Raw genomic sequence first — 14,238 nt, forward strand, 5'->3', positions numbered from 1 at the left:
AGATGGTGAATATAAAGACCAAGTCTATCTAAAAAAAACTGGAGGCCCCTTACACTTCAATGTTGTGATGCAAAAATATTAGCAAAATGCATAGCACTCAGAATTAAAAGGGTTTTACCAGGTATTATTCATCATGTACAATATTACGTATTGGATCCTTAAAAAATACAACTTTTACATCACCCTGCAGTTTACCTATAAAATGGGCTGATGGTGAAGTAGACATACTCTGTATTCATATCACAAAATATATAAATAAGCTCTCCACAATGAATTTCAATAGAAAACTTGTAAAAATAGACAAGATCCTGCAATCATGGAGAGATGGATACCTGTCTATTTATGGAAAAAATGCCCTGATTAACTCCTTACGCACTTACTTATTGCGTTGCCTACTCCTGGTGATTCGTTTTTCAAATAATTTGAGCAAAAAATATTTCGCTTTATCTGGGACGCTAAACCAGACAAAATAAAACGTGCCTATCTATATAATGAATATGAATTGGGTGGGTTGAGATTATTAAATATAAAAGCACTAAACCTCTCTCTAAAAGCTTCACTTATTCAAAAGTTTTATTTGAACCCTAAATAGTTCTCAAGTAGATTACTAAGAAAAGCTAATCCATTGTTTGAAAATGGCCTTTTTGCCTTTGTGCAGATTGCCATGTCTCATTTCCGATTAATTGAAAATGATACTTTTTCAAATATCTCTCTTTTTCAATCAAGCATTGCAGAACTGGCTACAATTTCGATTTCATCCCCCTGAAAAGATAAAACAAATATTATGGCTGAACTCAAATGTGCTGGTTGATAAAATACCTGTATTTATTTGGAAAGATGTTTTGAGAAGGGTATTTTGTTCTTAAATTATATTGTAAATTGGAATGGTAGAGTTATGTCCTTCATGGAGTTATCAGAATTGTATGGAAAGGTCTGCTCAATCAAAGAGTACAAACAATTGATTACAGCATTGCCCCAAAAATGGAGGAGGCAGGTGGCAGTGGGAGGAGGTAGGGAACTGGTCTGTATGCCCAATATAAAGGGTCAAAACTGGCGGAGGAATAAAAATAGCACAAATAGGAAAGTATACCAGTTTCATTTGAGGACCAGGATGTTGACAACTGTGTCATACAGTTTGCAAAATAGTTGGAAAGAGATTTCTGATGTACCAATTCCATATGAGTTGATTTCAATTTTATTTTTATTTAACCAGGTAGGCTAGTTGAGAACAAGTTCTCATTTACAACTGCGACCTGGCCAAGATAAAGCATAGCAGTGTGAACAGACAACAGAGTTACACATGGAGTAAACAATTAACAAGTCAATAACACAGTAGAAAAAAAAGAAGAAGAAAAGAGAGTCTATATACATTGTGTGCAAAAGGCATGAGGAGGTAGGCGAATAATTACTATTTTGCAGATTAACACTGGAGTGATAAATGATCAGATGGTCATGTACAGGTAGAGATACTGGTGTGCAAAAGAGCAGAAAAGTAAATAAATATAAACAGTATGGGGATGAGTTAGGTAAATTGGGTGGGCTATTTACCGATAGACTATGTACAGCTGCAGCGATCGGTTAGCTGCTCAGATAGCAAATGTTTGAAGTTGGTGAGGGAGATAAAAGTCTCCAACTTCAGTGATTTTTGCAATTCGTTCCAGTCACAGGCAGCAGAGAACTGGAACGAAAGGCGGACAAATGAGGTGTTGGCTTTAGGGATGATCAGTGAGATGCGCGTGCTACGGGTGGGTGTTGCCATCGTGACCAGTGAACTGAGATAAGGCGGAGCTTTACCTAGCATGGACTTGTAGATGACCTGGAGCCAGTGGGTCTGGCGACGAATATGTAGCGAGGGCCAGCCGACTAGAGCATACAGGTCGCAGTGGTGGATGGTATAAGGTGCTTTAGTAACAAAAACGGATGGCACTGTGATAAACTGCATCCAGTTTGCGGAGTAGAGTATTGGAAGCTATTTTGTAGATGACATCGCCGAAGTCGAGGATCGGTAGGATAGTCAGTTTTACTAGGGTAAGTTTGGCGGCGTGAGTGAAAGAGGCTTTGTTGCGGAATAGAAAGCCGACTCTAGATTTGATTTTAGATTGGAGATGTTTGATATGAGTCTGGAAGGAGAGTTTACAGTCTAGCCAGACACCTAGGTACTTATAGATGTTCACATATTCTAGGTCGGAACCATCCAGGGTGGTGATGCTAGTCGGGCATGCAGGTGCAGGCAGCGAACGGTTGAAAAGCATGCATTTGGTTTTACTAGCGTTTAAGAGCAGTTGGAGGCCACGGAAGGAGTGTTGTATGGTGTTGAAGCTCATTTGGAGGTTAGATAGCACAGTGTCCAAGGAAGGGCCGGAAGTATACAGAATGGTGTCGTCTGCGTAGAGGTGGATCAGGGAATCGCCCGCAGCAAGAGCAACATCATTGATATACACAAAGAAAAGAGTCGGCCCGAGAATTGAACCCTGTGGCACCCCCATAGAGACTGCCAGAGGACCGGACAACATGCCCTCCGATTTGACACACTGAACTCTGTCTGCAAAGTAGTTGGTGAACCAGGCAAGGCAGTCATTAGAAGAACCGAGGCTACTGAGTCTGCCGATAAGAATATGGTGATTGACAGAGTCGAAAGCCTTGGCCAGGTCGATGAAGACGGCTGCACAGTACTGTCTTTTATCGATGGTGGTTATGATATCGTTTAGTACCTTGAGCGTGGCTGAGGTGCACCCGTGACCGGCTCGGAAACCAGATTGCACATTGGAGAAGGTACGGTGGGATTCGAGATGGTCAGTGACCTGTTTGTTGACTTGGCTTTCGAAGACCTTAGATAGGCAGGGCAGGATGGATATAGGTCTGAAACAGTTTGGGTCCAGGGTGTCTCCCCCTTTGAAGAGGGGGATGACTGCGGCAGCTTTCCAATCCTTGGGGATCTCAGACGATATGAAAGAGAGGTTGAACAGGCTGGTAATAGGGGTTGCGACAATGGCGGCGGATAGTTTCAGAAATAGAGGGTCCAGATTGTCAAGCCCAGCTGATTTGTACGGGTCCAGGTTTTGCAGCTCTTTCAGAACATCTGCTATCTGGATTTGGGTAAAGGAGAACCTGGAGAGGCTTGGGCGAGTAGCTGTGGGGGGGCGGAGCTGTTGGCCAAGGTTGGAGTAGCCAGGAGGAAGGCATGGCCAGCCGTTGAGAAATGCTTGTTGAAGTTTTCGATAATCATGGATTTATCGGTGGTGACCGTGTTACCTAGCCTCAGTGCAGTGGGCAGCTGGGAGGAGGTGCTCTTGTTCTCCATGGACTTTACAGTGTCCCAGAACTTTTTGGAGTTAGAGCTACAGGATGCAAATTTCTGCCTGAAGAAGCTGGCCTTGGCTTTCCTGACTGACTGCGTGTATTGGTTCCTGACTTCCCTGAACAGTTGCATATCTCGGGGACTAGTCGATGCTATTGCAGTCCGCCACAGGATGTTTTTGTGCTGGTCGAGGGCAGTCAGGTCTGGAGTGAACCAAGGGCTATATTTGTTCTTAGTTCTGCATTTTTTGAACCGAGCATGCTTATCTAAAATGGTGAGGAAGTTACTTTTAAAGAATGACCAGTCATCCTCAACTGACGGGATGAGGTCAATATCCTTCCAGGATACCCGGGCCAGGTCGTTTAGAAAGGCCTGCTCGCAGAAGTGTTTTAGGGAGCGTTTGACAGTGATGAGGGGTGGTCGTTTGACTGCGGATCCGTAGCGGATACAGGCAATGAGGCAGTGATCGCTGAGATCCTGGTTGAAGACAGCGGAGGTGTATTTGGAGGGCCAGTTGGTCAGGATGACGTCTATGAGGGTGCCATTGTTTACAGATTTAGGGTTGTACCTGGTGGCTTCCTTGATTATTTGTGTGAGATTGAGGACATAGCTTAGATTGTAGGACTGCCGGGGTGTTAAGCATATTCCAGTTTAGGTCACCTAACAGAACAAACTCTGAAGCTAGATGGGGGGCGATCAATTCACAAATGGGGTCCAGGGCACAGCTGGGAGCTGAGGGGGGTCGGTAGCAGGTGGTGAGAGACTTATTTCTGGAGAGAGTCATATTTAAAATTAGTAGTTCGAACTAAAACAACGCAAGATTCAAGACATCGTGCTTTTCAGCTAAAATTATTATATAGAATTCTTGCCAATAACAAAATGTTGAATATTTGGGGCATAAAATCATCGAAGCTCTGCAGATTTTGTTGTGAGGATACAGAATCAATAGACCATTTATTTTGGTATTGCCCTCAGGTAGCCTGTTTCTGGTCTCAGCTTCAGGAATGGCTGAAAATGCATAGCATTGATCTAAAATTGACCCTAGAAATAGTACTGTTAGGAGATCTGGAGAGACCGGGTCAGTCAATAACTAATACTCTTAGTAAAAGTATTTATCTTCAGCTTGCAATCTGTGGATTATATTCGATTAAATAGATTGAAATTGTACATTAAACATCACAGTATAGTTGAAATATATGTGTTGCGTAGAAACCCGAAGTGGGTGGTCAGCAGAGATAGATGGGATGGGCTGAGGGAAGCTGAGGGTTGGTATGTGGAATTGGAGACAAGTGGGAGTGGAGTTGCTGTGAGAGATAGAATGATGGTCAAAGATAAAAGTCCAAATAAATCATAATAAAAAGTACATTTGAATGACACTAAGTGGTAGTGTTTTTAAAACTAATGCCAGTTTGCCTGAGGCTGATGCCGTGCAGGTGTTTGTGCACATGCATATGCACTCACTCTCATTCAAATTAACACATACAAGAAGACACGCATACATGTAATAGTGCCAGACATGCACACAACATATACAGTTGGCATTGCTGTTATGATTTTATTTGTCCTTGATGTCCTTTGTTTTAATTTTAATTTTAATTTTTGCATTGCTTGCTGTTTTCTTCTGTCTTTTACTTTTTTTTTCTTTAATTCATTCTCTTGGTTTTTGGTGTGTTGAGTGGTTCTTGGGGGTGGGGAATGGAATGAATTGTATTTTTATTGAATTTTTTTATTCCTGGGGGGACTGTGTGAGGGGTCTCGAATGGTTGAGGGACAGCTATTGGGGAACTGTGGGGGTCTTGGAGGGTTCGGGTTCGTTTTTTGGCCTGGTGGAAGATCGGTCAGCATGCCCTTGAGCAGGGCATTGACCCTGGATGGCCATTGACTTCTGTGTGTCGCTCTGAATGGGAATCTGTTGGATGACTGGTATGATGTAGTTATTGAGCGGCTTCACTGCAAGTATATTGTATGTCAAATCAAATCAAATTTATTTGTCACATACACATGGTTAGCAGATATTAATGCGAGTGTAGCGAAATGCTTGTGCTTCTAGTTCCGACAATGCAGTAATAACCAACGAGTAATCTAACCTAACAATTCCAAAACTACTACCTTATACACACAAGTGTAAAGGGATAAAGAATATGTACATAAAGATATATGAATGAGTTATGGTACAGAATGGCATAGGCAAGATGCAGTAGATGGTATCGAGTACAGCATGTACATATGAGATGAGTAGTAGGGTATGTAAACAAAGTGGCATAGTTTAAAGTGGCTAGTGATACATGTATTACATAAAGATGCAGTAGATGATATAGAGTACAGTATATACATATACATATGAGATGAGTAATGTAGGGTATGTAAACATTATATTAAGTAGCATTGTTTGAAGTGGCTAGTGATATATTTTACATCAATTTCCATCAATTCCCATGATTAAAGTGGCTGGAGTTGAGTCAGTGTGTTGGCAGCAGCTACTCAATGTTAGTGGTGGCTGTTTAACAGTCTGATGACCTTGAGATAGAAGCTGTTTTTCAGTCTCTCAGTCCCTGCTTTGATGCACCTGTACTGACCTCACTTTCTGGATGATAGCGGAGTGAACAGGCAGTGGCTCGGGTGGATGTTGTCCTTGATGATCTTTATGGCCTTCCTGTGACTTCTGGTGGTGTAGGTGTCCTGGAGGGCAGGTAGTTTTCCCCCGGTGATGCGTTGTGCAGACCTCACTACCATCTGGAGAGCCTTACAGTTATGGGCGGAGCAGTTGCCGTACCAGGCGGTGATACAGCCCGACAGGATGCTCTCGATTGTGCATCTGTAGAAGTTTGTGAGTGCTTTTTCCTGAGGTTGAAGAGGTGCTGCTGCGCCTTCTTCACAATGCTGTCTGTGTGGGTGGACCAATTCAGTTTGTCTGTGATGTGTACGCCGAGGAACTTCAATAAATAATAAAAAAAAGATGCAGTAGATGGTATAGAATACAGTATATACATATCACAGCTGTGACTATAATCGAAGAGAATTCTCTTGGAAAATAATGCGGTCAGCATTTTATTGTAAGGAATTCTAGGTCAGGTGAACAAAAGGACTTGAGTTACTGTATGTTGTTGTGACTACACCATGATTCGTAAATCACAAGGCATACACTCACTTATAGGACACATCACTGCACTCTATACTCCTCTGTAAACTGGTCATCTCTGTATACCCGTCGCAAGACCCACTGGTTGATGCTTATTTATAAAACCCTCTTAGGCCTCACTCCTCCCTATCTGAGATTTCTACTGCAGCCCTCATCGTCCACATATACAGTGGGGCAAAAAAAATTATCACAAGAACGGTGAGCAAAAATCCCAGAAACACATGGGGGGACCTAGTGAATGACCCGCAGAGAGCTGGGTCCAAAGTAACAAAGCCTACCATCAGCAAGGGCATTGAAGATGAAACGTGGCTGGGTCTTTCAGCATGACAATGATCCCAAACACACCGCCCGGGCAACGAAGGAGTGGCTTCGTAAGAAGCATTTCAAGGTCCTGGAGTGGCCTCCAGATCTCAACCCCATAGAAAATCTTTGGAGGGAGTTGAAAGTCCGTGTTGCCTAGCAACAGCCCCAAAACATCACTGCTCTAGAGGAGATCTGCATGGAGGAATGGGCCAAAATACCAGCAACAGTGTGTGAAAACCTTGTGAAGACTTACAGAAAACCTTTGACCTCTGTCATTGCCAACAAAGGGTATTTAACAAAGTATTGAGATAAACTTTTGTTATTGACCAAATACTTATTTTCCACCATCATTTGCAAATAAATTCATAAAAAATCCTACAATGTGATTTTCTTTCCTACTTTTGTCTGTCATAGTTGAAGTGTACCTATGATAAAAATTACAGGCCTCTCTCATCTTTTTAAGTGGGAGAACTTGCACAATTGGTGGCTGACTAAATACTTTTTTGCTCCACTGTAATACCCGTTCTGCCAGTCACATTCTATTAAAGGTCCCCAAAGCACACACAATCCCTGGGTCGCTCGTCTTTTCAGTTAGCTGCAGCTAGCGAATGGAATGACAAACTCTCAAACTGGACAGTTTTATCTCAATCATGGACACTCTTACTGACAGTTGTGGCTGCTTCGCGTGATGTATCGTTGTCTCTACCCTCTTGCCCTTTGTACTGTTGTCTGTGCCCAATAATGTTTGTACAATGGTGTGCTGTTACCATGTTGTGCTGTTACTATGTTGTGCTGCTACCATGTTGTGTTGATACCATGCTATTGTTGTTGTCTTATAGGTCTCTCTTTATGTAGTGTTGTGGTGTCTCTCTTGTTGTGATGTGTGTTTTGTCCTATTTAAAAAAATATATATATTATCCCAGCCCCGTTTCCGCAGGAGGCTTTTTGCCTTTTGGTAGGCCGTCATTGTAAATAAGAATTTGTTCTTAACTAACTTTCCTAGTTAAATAAATGTTAAATACTCAAGAGCACTTCTAGTTTCCAAATTCAGAGTATTAAGTATTACTTTTGAAATGTATTAGCAAAAGTTTGAATGCATAGATTTTAGGACTTTGTAATTGTCTAAAGACTTATCTTTTTCCAAGCAGTTTATGATGTTAGTATTTTGTATCAAGGGTGGCTTCATGTTCAAGCCCTGTTCTACCAAACCTGGCTCTACTAATCAGCTTTTTAGTAGAAACATGTATGTAGAACTGGACCTGAACAAAGGCTTGTACACCCTGTGGGTCCTTATAAGAGCAGGTTGAACCAGCCCTGATTAATAAGTACTAGTTCCTAAGTCTGATTATTGTAGGTTTTGCTGTTGTTTTTTTGTCTGCTATTTTTACAGCTGTTTTAAAGTACATTTTTGTGTAAATAGTTATTGATCTATTGTGCAACATGGATGTGTAAATAAAACCTAGCTATCTACTATGCAAATATCTTGATGTAAGCTGATTTCCCACTCTTAAAAGGCCAAAATAATAGCAGTGACACCCTTGAGGGTGTAAGCTCTGTGGATTTGGAAACTACAGGTGCTCCTGAGTAGAATGGACAACCCTTTAACTGCAACACAATATAAAGAAAATGGCAATATGTACAGGGCCTTCGGAAAGTATTCAGACCATTTGACTTTTTCCACATTTTGTTACGTTAGACTTATTCTAAAATTGATTTAAAAAATCAGCAATCTTTACACAATACCCCCTAATGTCAAGCGAAAACAGGTTTAGAAACTTTTGCAAATAAATTAAATATAAAACTGAAATACACTACCGTTCAAAAGTTTGGGGTCACTTAGAAATGTCCTTGTTTTTGAAAGAAAAGCACATTTTTTTGTCCATTTAAAATAACATCAAATTGATCAGATATACAGTGTAGACATTGTTAATGTTGTAAATGACTATTGTAGCTGGAAACGGCTGATTTTTGATTTTAATGGAATGTCTACATAGGCATACAGAGGCCCATTATCAGCAACCATCACGCCTGTGTTCCAATGGCATGTTGTTAGATAATTCAAGTTTATAATTTTAAAGGGCTAATTGAGCATTAGAAAACCCGTTGCAATTATGTTAGCACGGCTGAAAACTATTGTTCTTATTAAAGAAGCAATACAACTGGCATTGTTTAGACTAGTTGAGTATCTGGAGCATCAGCATTTGTGGGTTTGATTACAGGCTCAAAATGGCCAGAAACAAAGAATTTTCTTCTGAAACTTTTGGCGGAATCGCCAAGAAACTGAAGATCTGGTACAACGCTGTGTACTACTCCCTTCACAGAACAGCGCAAACGGGCACTAAACAGAATAGAAAGAGGAGTGGGAGGCCCCGGTGCACAACTGAGCAAGAGGACAAGTACATTAGAGTGTCTAGTTTGAGAAACAGACGCCTCACAAGTCCTCAACTGGCAGCTTCATTAAATAGTACCCTTCAACGTCAACAGTGAAGAGGTGACTCCGGGATGCTGGTCTTCTAGGCAGAGATCCTGGCACCAACTCCAACTCCACGGTGAAGCATTGTAGTGGCAGCATCATGCTGTGGGGATGTTTTTCAGCGGCATGGACTGAGAGACTAATCAGGATCAAGGCAAAGTATAGATCCTTAATGACAATCTGCTCCAGAGCGCTCAGGAACTCAGACTTAGGTGAAGTTTCACCTTCCAACCGGACAACGACCCTAAGCACACAGCCACAACAATGCAGGAGTGGCTTCGGGACAAGTCTCAATGTCCTGAAATGGCCCAGCCAGAACCCGGACTTGAACCCGATCGAACATCTCGCTCCCCATCCAACCTGACAGAACTTGAGGATCTGCAGAGAAGAATGGGAGAAATTCCTCAAATGTGTGTGCCAAGCTTGTAGTGTCATACTTGAGGCTGTAATCACTGCCATAGGTGCTTTAAAAAAGTACTGAGTAAATAGTCTGAATACTTATGTAAATATGATTTCAGTTTTTTATTTATTTTTATGAATTTGCAAAACAATGTAAAAAAACGTTTTTGCTTTGTCATTATGGGGTATTCTGTGTAGATTGAGGGGGACTATTTGATCAATTTTAGAATAAGACTGTAACCTAACAAAATGTGGAAAAAGTAAAGGAGTCTGAATACTTCCCTATAAGGCACTATGTCCAATATGGAAAAACAATTGGATTTAAGCTAAGGGCCGCAAGAAGAGCAGCAAAACTCCTCTGTCTGTAAACTTTGTGGATTTAGAAATTAGAAATGCTCCTGAGTAAAATTGACCCTTTACAGCGACATACCGGACAGATAATTGTGTGAGGTGCAATATGTATTTCCAGTATGAGAAAACCATTGCTGATTGGCTACTCAATAAGGGATGGATCGAAATGTACAGAATGGGTACCTGGAGGAAAATGGGGGAGGGTAATACTTTTTCAATTCCAGTCAAGGGTAGGGTTTAGCTTTTTTTATTTTTATCATCTAGTCCAGGAGAGGGTCATGTACAGAGCATTCAGAAAGTATTCAGACCCTTTGACTTTTTCCACATTTTGTTACGTTACAGCCTTATTCTAAAATGGATTAAATCATGTTTTCCCCTCATTAAGTGATATGACATGCTATTCTATAAAATCCTTTCTCTGTAATTAATATTACCTGATTGAGCTAATCATGTAAATGTAAGTAACTAGAAAGTCGGGGGAACCACAAAATAATATTTATAGAGCAGTTATCTTCCGAATAAACTCTTAAAGACCTAGTAATATTTAACAGTCAATATTAATCGTCACCTTATTTCAGTCTCATTAGAAAGTTGTAAATCCTTGGTTATCTTCACGAACCCTGGCTAACAAGTTTAATCAGCAATACAAAATTTGGTTTAATTATTTATTTACTAAATACCTAACTAATCACATGGAATTACATATACACAGAATTAATCATCCCTTGATTACAAATGACATCATAAAGAAAAACGTCCCTAGCGGGCGGAACAGATATGACAGCTGGTTACACAAAGAAAAGTGGCTGGGTTTGAGTGAAAGAGCGGGAAGACTGAGGAACAAAGGGAGAAGCGATGTCTCCATCGTAAATACAGTATCTTATGCATTCTAAATTACCGCCCATTTGGAAAAGGAAAATGCAATAAATATTTCGTCTGAGCTGCGCTTCGGTAGGTTGGTGGTAGATGGAAGGCCGTGTTTCCCAACAGAGTCCTTTGAAGAATGTCTCTGGTGGTATAATTGGATACGTTGTAGTAACGTTGTTGTGTGGTAGACGGAATACTCTGTCTGTTCTTTCCTAGCCCACGTTTGTAGCTGCTGTTGCTAACTGAACTGCTAGGAGGTATCACTTCTGTAGTGAATACGAGTTCAAAGTTCATACCATTCGCAAACCAAAGCTCATGCTGAGGTTGGCTTCCTTCTGTAGTTATTATCTGAACCATTCTGACATCGGACCGTCGTCCTCACATCCTCAGAACAGGAGGTTACATTTTCGTCAAGGCTTTATATAGTGGCGCGAGAAGGGTGTGTTTGAAAAGTTTTATAACCCAGGTCTCTTCACAGGGGTGGGCCACTGATTGAGCAGGGCCCTAACCTTATGAAAACCCAAATTTCTCATTTGGAAGCTAAAATTACATTGAATCTTTTCACCAATAATTTTATATTGAAACATTTAAATTGAACAATTCCATGTGAATCCGATAACTACAATGTGCAGACTTTCCACTGTAGAGTTTGTCATCCTATCATTGTTGAGAATGTCTCAGATGACAACCGAACTGACATCATATTCATTAAGTACCACCGCATATGTTCAATTGGTCGGATTACCAGAATATAGTACATTTCCACCAACCTTCTGATGTTCCCAGAATCTCTATGTTAACCAAAGGATTTTCAAATGTCACATCAGTAGGGTAGAGAGAGGAAAAGGGGGGAGAGGTATTTATGACGGTCATAAACCTATCCCCAGGCCAACGTCATGACACCCCATAATGACAAAGCATTTTAAACAATTTGAGCTAATTTATTTGAAAAAATAAACTCACATTTACATACTGTAAGTACTCAGACCCTTTACTCACTACTTTATTGAAGCACTGTTGGCAGCGATTACATCCTCAAGTCTTCTTGGGTATGACACGAAATGCTTGACACAGTTGTATTTGGGGAGTTTTTCCTATTCGTTTCTGCAGATCCTCTCAAGCTCCATCAGGTTGGATGGGGAGCGTCGCTACACAGCTATTTTCAGTTCTCTCCAGAGATGTTCGATCGGTTTCAACTCCAGGCTCTGGCTTGGCGACTCAAGGACATTCAGAGACTTGTCCCAAAGCCACTCCTGCGTTGTCTTGGCTGTGTGTCCTGTTGGAAAGTGAACCTTCGCCTTCAGTATGAGGTCCTAAGCGCTCTGGAGCAGGTGTTCATCAAGGATCTCTCTGTACTTTGGTCTGTTCATCTTTCCCTCGATCCTGACTAGTCTTCCTGTCGCTGCCACCACCATGCTTCACCGTAGGGATGATGTAAGGTTTCCTCCAGACGTGACGCTTGGCATTCAGGCCAAAAAGTTCAATCTTGGTTTCATCAGACCAGAGAATCTTGTTTCTCATGGTCTGAGTCTTTAGGTGCCTTTTAGAAAACTCCAAGGGGGCTGTAGTGCCTTTTACTGAGGAGTGGCTTCCATCTGGCCACTCTACCATAAAGGCCTGATTGGCAGAGTGCTGCAGAGATGGTTTTCCTTCTGGAAGGTTCTCCCATCTCCACAGAGGCACTCTAGAGCTCTGTCAGAGTGACCATCGGGTTCTTGGTCATCTCCCTGACTAAGGCCCTTCTTCCCCGATTGATCAATTAGTTGCTTATTAGGCTATATATCGATGTGTGCCTGATGCCGCCCTTCATCTCTGATTCTCTGCTGGGCATACAATATCAAGTGCGTCCATAGCCACGGGAAGATGTTTCGGGTGGGGGTGCTGCACATTTTTTCGCCCATGCTATATCTGTCCACTAATACAGGACAGGTAAAGGCCCAGTGCGCTACTTTTGTGAGAAAAAAGTGTATATATATACACACAGTACAAGTCAAAAGTTTTTGACACACCTACTCTTTCAAGGGATTTTCTTTATTTGTACTATTTTCAACATTGTAGAATAATGGTGAAGACAAACTATTAAATAACACATGGAATCATGCAGTAACCAAAACAGTTTTAAACAAATTAAAATATATTTTATATTTGAGATTCTTCAAAGTAGCCATCTTTTGCCTTGATGACAGGTTTGCACTCTTGGCATTCTCTCAACCAGCTTCATGATGAATGCTTTTCCAACGGTCTTAAAGGAGTTGCCACATATGCTGAGCTCTTGTTGGCGGCTTTTCCTTCACTCTGCAGTCCAACTCATCCCAAACCATCCCAATTTGGTTGAGGTCGGGGGATTGTGGAGGCCAGGTCATCTGTTGCAGCACTCCTTCACTCTCCTTGGTCAAATAGTCCTTACAAAACTGAAGGTGTGTTTTGGGTCATTGTTGAAAAACAAATGATAGTCCCACTAAGCGCAAACCAGATGGGATGGTGTGTTGCTGCAGAGTGCCTTGAATTCTAAATTAGTCACTGACAGTGCCACCAGCAAAGCACCATCACACCTCCTCCATGCTTCACGATGGGAACCACACATGAAAAGATCATCTGTTCACCTACTCTGCGTCTCACAAAGACATGGCAGTTGGAACCAAAAATCTCAAATTTGGACTCCCACCAGTCTAATGTTCATTGCTTATGTTTCTCAGCCCAAACAAGTCTCTTCTCCTTATTGGTGTCCTTTAGTAGTGGTTTCTTTGCAGCAACTCAAACATGAAGGCCTGATTCATGCAGTCTCCTCTGAACAGTTGATGTTGAGATGTCTGTTACTTTAACTCTAAAGCATTGATTTGGGCTGCAATTTCTGAGGCTGGTAACTCATCCTCTGCAGCAGATGTAAGTCTGGGTCTACTTTTCCTGTGGTGGTCCTCATGAGAGCCAGTTTCATCAGAGCTTTTTTTGCAACTGCTCTTCAAATTTTCCATATTGACTGACCATGTCTGAAAGTAATGATGGACTTGTTTTTCTTTGCTTATTTGAGCTGTTCTTGTCATAATATGGATTTGGTCTTTTACCAAATAGGGCCAAATAGAGCCCTTGTCACAACACAACTGATTAGCTCAAACGCATTAAGGAAAGAAATTCCACAAATTAACACACCTGTTAATTTAAATGCATTCCTGGTGACTACATGAAGCTGGTTGAGAGAACACCAAGAGTGTCCAAAGCTGTCATCAAAGCAAAGGGTGACTACTTTGAAGAATCTCAAATATGTTTATTTTTTTGTAACACTTTTGGTTACGACATGATTCCATGTGTTATTTCATAGATTTGATGTCTTCACTATTATTCTACAAAGAAGAAAATAGCACAAATAAAAAAACCTGTAATGAGTAGGTGTGTCCAAATTGACTGATACTG

This window comes from Oncorhynchus nerka, linkage group LG3, assembly GCF_034236695.1.
Source record: "Oncorhynchus nerka isolate Pitt River linkage group LG3, Oner_Uvic_2.0, whole genome shotgun sequence".
In the NCBI taxonomy this organism is placed as follows: domain Eukaryota; kingdom Metazoa; phylum Chordata; class Actinopteri; order Salmoniformes; family Salmonidae; genus Oncorhynchus; species Oncorhynchus nerka.